The sequence below is a fragment of the Galeopterus variegatus genome, unplaced genomic scaffold, assembly GCF_000696425.1.
Source record: "Galeopterus variegatus unplaced genomic scaffold, G_variegatus-3.0.2 Scaffold161, whole genome shotgun sequence".
Taxonomy (NCBI): domain Eukaryota; kingdom Metazoa; phylum Chordata; class Mammalia; order Dermoptera; family Cynocephalidae; genus Galeopterus; species Galeopterus variegatus.
Window position 1 is genome coordinate 910,676 of NW_007726272.1, and position 7,272 is coordinate 917,947.

Sequence of the window (7,272 nt, forward strand, 5' to 3'; positions counted from 1 at the left end):
GTAAATGTCACAACTTTTTCTAAAAACGGTTCCTGCTTCTGGAATTTTTTCATATATAATCTTTTTTTTTTCTTTTCGTGCTTCACTTTAAGCTAATTTTTTAATTAAAGCATAACTGATTATACATATTTGTGAGGTACAGTGTTGGATGTCAATACCTATGTACAATGTGTAATGATCAAATCAGGATAATTAACATGTTCATCATTGCAAAACATAATCATTCCTTGTGTGTATTAACTCCCGTCGACCTCCCCCTTTCCTGCCTCTAGTGACCACAGTTCTGTTCTGTCCTTCCAAAATTTCAACATGTTATTGATTTTCCTTCCTTTCTTCCTTTGTTCCCACTTATGAGTGAGGGCATGCAATATTTCTCTTTCTCTGCCCAGCTTGTCCCACTTAACATAATTTTCTCCAGGCTCATCCATGCTGCTGTGAACGGCAGAATTTCATTCTTTTTTGCAGTGGGGTGGTGCTTCTGACTTTATCTCAGGAAACTTAAGCCATAAATCTGAGCCTCAGCTTTGGTTAGTTTTCTCCATCTCCCCTGTATCAGTTTTCAAGTAGTGTGTGACAAGTCATGCTGATATGTCATGGTGTCAACCAACAGTGGTTTATTTCTTATGACTCTTCTGATTTCACCTGGGCTCACTCACATGGCTTCATCCAGAGGGGAGTTGGCTGGAAGGTCCAAAATCGCTTCACTCTCATTATTATGGATTGAATTGTGTCCCTGCAAAAGTTTAATGTGTTGGAGGCTTGGTCCCCACTGTGACAGTGTTAAGAGGATGGGAAATCCTATTATGGTAATTGAAAGGTGAGGCCTTGAAGAGGTGATTAGATTGCAGTACCATGCAGGAGTGTATGGATTAATAATTGTGGTCAGGGCTGTGGTTCTGGGTTTAAAAGGAGAGCACATGAGAGTCTCTCTGCTCTGCCATTTTCTGTCATGTGAGACCCCTGCATTGCTGTAAAGCCACCACCTAAGAAGACCCTCATCAGATGTGTTCCCTGGACTTTGGACTTCCTAGCTTCTCAAACTGTAAGCAATAAGTTTTGTTTTCTTACAAATCACTCACTTCCAGGTATTTTGTTGTAAGCAACAGACACAGACTAGTACACTCAAGATGGCCTTGATTTCCTTCCACGTGGCCTCTCAGGGAGAAGTCTAGCCTGAGCACCTTCATGTGGCAGCTGGAAGAGACTGGGAACCAGCAGAGAGTCACTTTCACCACAGTCTGTGGGTCAAGGCATCACAAGGGCAGCCCAGGTTCAAGGGCTGGGGGAATAGACTCTACCTCTTGATGGTTGGAGTGGCATGTGTGTACCGGGATGGGGGGCAATGTTGTCAACCATAGCTGGAGATGTCCACAGCATCCTTCTATGTTTAACCAGACATCAAAGCTTGCAGTGTCACCTCTGTGTAGTAGATGGTTGCACAGATGGCCCCAATTCCTCATCCCCTCTGGATCTGTGCCCTTTGATATGTAACTTGGCAGTGCCCTCTCATCTGTGGGGAGGGTGTCCTGTTTGACCCCTGTGTCTAGGTGATTCTAGGCTCAGGCATGTGACTTATTTTGGCCCATGAGATGTTAGCAAATGTGACATGAACAAAAGCTTGTAACAACGCTTGCCTATTTTCACATCCTCTCTTGCTTCCCTGCAATTGCTGTGAGAACATCTCTGGGCTAGACTGCTGTAGGTAAGACTCCGCATTGTCCCAGTGGTCCAAATCAAGGCCATCCAAAACCGGTGACCCTGAGACATATGAGAGTCAGTCACGAGCTGCAAACCACAGATCCAGACCAAGAGCTGCCCATAGATGCTTGAGTCCAGCTAAGTTCTGAAGACCTCCCCCCCCATGTCGTGAATGAGTTACACGCTGATTGTTTTACGCCACTGAGTTTGGGGTGGCAATAGACAACAGACACTCCATCACTTTGAGCATCCCTGCTGCCTTGGCCCAGGCGAGGCATCCCCCAACTGTAATGGCTCAAGACAACAAAGTTTACTTTTGCTCCTGCTCCCTATACAAGTTCATGGGCAGAGGCCCCTGTTCATGGTGGCTCCTCAGGGCGCAGACAACAGCAGCTCCACTGTCTCATTTGCCACCATCTGAACACAAAGGGAAATTGTACACTGGTTCTTAAATGCTTCCACCTGGAAGTGATACTCACCTGCTCACTTTTCTTGGCCAGAATTAGTCACATGGTCGTGCCCCCAAAAGGTATAGGAAACGCAGGTTTATATGGCTGGAAGTGGAGGAGAATCAGACATTGGCGGTCACAGCAACGTCTTCCACAGTTCCCTGTGTCATTTCTCTGCCACCATCTTACCATCCTTTCCCCACACAAATCAGAGCAAGTCACTCTGCTGCTCATAAACCTTCAATGGCTCCCTATTGCCCACGAAATAAGGCCAATTTTCACATAGTGTTCGGTGGCCTCCATGACTCAGTTTTACCCTTCCACCTTCATTCCTGCTGAGTGCCACCGTGAATGCTGAGCTCCACCCACTGAACAGCTGGCCTCTCCCCAGGCTCCCCCTCCATTCCTCTGTCTGTGACTCACACAGGCCCTTCTGCCAGGAGTGTCCATTCCCCGGCCCTTGATTACCCAGTCCTGTGGCATGTCAGGTCCCAGCAGCATCTCCTCATGGGAGCTATTCCTAGCCCGTAGAAGTGACTGCTTTCTCCTTTCCTGAGTGCAGTGTTTCCCACGAGTCTGAGAACAGTTTTCTGTTCCAATAACCTCCAAAGTAGGAATGCTATAAACTTAACAAAAATCAGCATTTGAAATCTGTATAAATTTTCTTTACACTTATTCAGTTCTGAGTCTGAAAGAATACATTTTAAATTTAAATTTTTAAATTTTCTTTGCACTTATTTAGTTCTGAGTCTGAAAGAACACAGTTTAAATTTAATTTTTTTTATTTCGGTCCCTCTGATTGAAGATGGAGAATGACTGAAACAAAAACATCGAAGTGAAACATTTGTTGTTTTATATTTACAAAACTAAATAAGTGCCAAAGGTTTAAATAAATTTAAAAATGATTTTAAAAATAAGTTTGTGAAACTATAGAGATAGTAGGAAGATCAGTGATTGACAGGAGTTTGGGGGATGGGGAGGGCTGCGGGGAAGGGATGAGTAGGTGGAGTACAGGGGGTATTTAGGGCAGTAAAACTATTTTTTATAACACTGTAACAATGGATAAATCTCATTATATATACATATATATATATATATATTTGTCAAGTCCCATAAAACTGTGCGCCACCAAGACTAACCCCTAAAGTAAGCTATGGGCTTTAGTTAATAATAATGTATCAATATTGTTTCACCGGTTTTAACAAATGTACCGCACTAATGCAGGATGTTAACAATAGGGGAAACTGAGGAAGAGAAAGGGAGTATTTGGGAATTCTCTGCACTTTCTGCTCAGTTTTTCTGTACACATAAAACTGGTCTAAAACCAAAGTCTACTAAATGTTTTAAAAGTATGTTTATAGGCCTGAGATTATTAAAGCTTAAATCTGCACTATGACTTTTGGGGCGCCTGTGTATACTTCCACAGCAGGGCTTCTTAACCCAGCTACACATTATAATCCCCTGGGGTGTTGTAAAACATACTTATGCCTGGGTGCTCCTCCCCAACACCAATTAAATCAGGATCGTGGGGAGGTGGTGGGGGGAGGGGGTTCTGGGCATGTTTTAAAAACTCTCCAGGGTTTTTAGCAATGGCACCACAGACTTCCACGGTGAAACGGGTGAGGGGAGATTACACATGGGTTTACAGCTCATGCTGGGAAGTCAGACATGTGTAAATCCTGACTCCAACTCTCATGAGCTGAATAACATTGGGCAAATCACTTCATGTCTCTAAGCCTCAGTCTGCTCATCTATAAAATGGGGAAAATAAACGCATTTGCCCGATGAAGTTACTGTGGGGATAAAAGAACTAAATGCATGCAAAGCATCAAGCACAGAGCTTCCAGAGAATAAAGGTCCAATGCACATTTGTATTGAAGTCAACTGAGGGTTGTAGGTTAGAGTTGCAGAGATCAGATCCTGCACCCTTATTCAAAGATAGAGGAACTGAAGCCCAGACGGGGAAAGTTACCCCAAATCACATATTATATTACTGGATGAAACAAGACTAGAGACTGGGCCAAACTGGTTAAAAATATGCATACTGATTCAGCAGGACAGGGGCATTTTAAACAGGTGCCATTATACTGCGAGCAGCCTTTGAAATCACGACCACGCGAAATGCACAGGAGGTGCTTGCAGTTCCTCGATACCATCAATAGGTGGCGATCTTCACCTATCTATGACCAAGGTTATCGAGCATAGATACAAAATTGTTTACGTGTGTAATTTTCTTATACTCTTGGATCCAGCAAAAATATCTAACAAGGTGCTATATATACACAGCAGGCATTTAACATACAATAGAGTCGAAAAATAAGGTTCGTATTCATTATAGAGAGGAACTGGAAAAAGCATGGATTCTTGAACGCCAGGTGTCTGCGTTCAAATCTCGGCTCCCTATTCTTCATGTCTCAGTTTCCTTCTCTGAAAAATGGCAATAATAATATTAACTACTTCAAATGGTTATTGTTGGGAGGATTAAATAAGTTATGATGAGTGAAACAGTTTTCAAAAAGTGTCTGACACGTTTAAGTCCTATATAGGTGTGTTAGCAATTACAAGTTTATTTCTTAACCAGCTTTACTGAGATTCAGCTGATATTCAATAAACTGCATGTATTGAAAGTGTACAAATTGATAAGTTTTGACTTCGTATAAACCCAAAAGATTCCTCGTGGTCTTGTTCCTATTCTCAGGCAATCACTGATCTGTTTTCTGTTACTATAGGTTAGTATGAATTCTCTAGAATTTCATATAAATGGAATTGTATAATGCATGCTCTTTTTTATCTGCTTTCTTTCACTCAGCATATTTATTTTAGATTTATCCACATTGTTGCATGTATAAAGTTCATTTCTTCTGGTTGCTGTGTAGTATTCCATTGTATGAATACAGTTCACTTATCCATTCACCTGTTGATAGCCATTTGGATCGTTTCCAGTTTGGGGATGTTACAAATAAGTATGCTATGAACAGTTTTGTACAAGTGTTCATAATGACATATACTTTCATTTCTCTTGGACAAATGCCTAGGAATGACATGGTAGGTGTACATTTAACTTTCAAGAAACTGTCAAACTGGCTTCCAGAGTGGGTGCACATTCCCACCCGCAGTGTATGAGACTCAGTCGCTCCATATTCTTGCCAACTGTGCATTTGGCTAGTCTTTTGGATTTAGACATTTTAATACAGGCATAATAGTATATTATTGTGGCTCTCACTTTCGTTTTCCTAATGACCAATTGTGGTAAACATCTTCATGTGCTCATTTGCCATCAGCGGATCTTTTTTTGCTAAAAGTGTCCATTCAAATCTTTAAGCCTGTTTTTAAAAATTTGGTTGTTCTCATTAAGTTTTGAGAATGCTGATTTACTTGGAAACATTTTTTTATCTTTTTGAGGCTTGCTTGTATGCTTTCTTAGGTGGAACCCCAGTGGTATAAGTCTAGAGCTAATTTTTCCCTAATAGGGAAGCAAAACTCTTCTGGGTATTTGACTGGATGCTACATGAATTGTGACATTTTCTACTGCGGTCGGTGGGATCAGGAACTATTCCCAGCCTTGTGTGAGTTCTGGGGAATGTTCCTTTTACTCCTTTCAGGTGGTTCTTTCCCCAGCCTGCGTTGTTTGCTCCCATGCACGCAAGGATCAGTACTCAGCTGTAGACTGAGGAGAAGCCTCTTGTCACCCTGGCAGTCTTTCCCGTGTATCTGAGCACACACGTGTGTGTGCATATGCAGGTAGATTTCCAGAAAACCTCTGCAGATCTCCAGGGCTCTCTGTAGCTCTCTGCTCTTCACTACTCTGTCCTCCTCTCTCTAGCCACATTGACACCCTCCTTCCCAGCTCTGTCTCCTCATCTCAGAAGACCGCTGGAATCTCTTTGCTGGTCTCTTCCTGTGCCCTGGCCTGGAAACTTTCTCCAGGCAGTCAGCTGGGGCAGTTGTGGGGCTCACCTAATCTGTTTCCTGACTCCTGGGGATCGCTGTCCTTCCTGGCCTGGCGTCTGATGTCTCAAGAACCATTGTCTTATGTATTTTGAGTGTTTTTATTCTTGAGTTGTGTCAAGTAGGAGGGTAAAGTTAATCCTTATTTACTCAATCTTGGCCAGAAGAGGAGGTGCTGTTAGGTTTTTATTCACATACACACAGTTGTGTGTATATATGTATATGTATATTTGCTCTTATGTTTTTGGCATATAAGTTTTAAAACATTTAAAATAAAAGGGGCCGGCCCGTGGCTCACTTGGGAGAGTGTGGTGCTAACGACACCAAGTCATGGGTTAAGATCCCCTTTCTGGTCATCTTTAAAAAGAAAAAAACTTTTAAAATAAAATAATACACGAGTAATTTATTTATTTATATGTATATATAATATGTAATAAATATGTGTATATATGCATATGACTGTAGCAGTATAGTGACGGTGACGATATAGAAGGATTTGATTGAAAAGTAAAAGTCTCCCTCTGTGTTCCCCCTCCCCCAACTTCATTCCTGCCCATCCCAAAGGCTTGTCACTCTGGCACTGTTTCCCGTGTATCCCTCCAGAAGTGGTTGTGTGTATACAATTCCATACATATCTACTTAAGTGGGTATTACACTGTATACATTGTTCTATACCTTGCTTTCTTCACTTGATGTATATTGGAAAGGTTTTCTTATCAGCAAATACAAGCCTGACCTTCCTTCTGTGCTGCAGAGCATTCCACAGAGTGACGCTCTATACATTATTTAGCTGTCTCCTACTGAGGGACACTTGGTTAGTTCCACTTTTCCACTGCTAAATCGATGCAGCCATGAGCATGGTTCTGCATGCATTTGAGCACACACGTGTGCATGCATCTACAGGCAGATTTCTAGAAAGGTTGCTGGATCATCAGACACCAGCCAGGGCCAGTGCTCTCAGCACCAAATAGATACCTTCTGAAATTGAGTGGAAAAAGGTGCCATACTGCAAAACACAATTTTAGTTTTTGAGTGCTACAGACTGAAGTGCATGCTGAATTGAACGCAGAGAGGCTTCTTTCTGGATTATCTCCATCTTTCCTGTGACTGTGTGTCTGTTTCACTGGTTTTCTAAGCACTGCCTGGAGCCATCCCTAGTCACAAATACTGGCTTCAA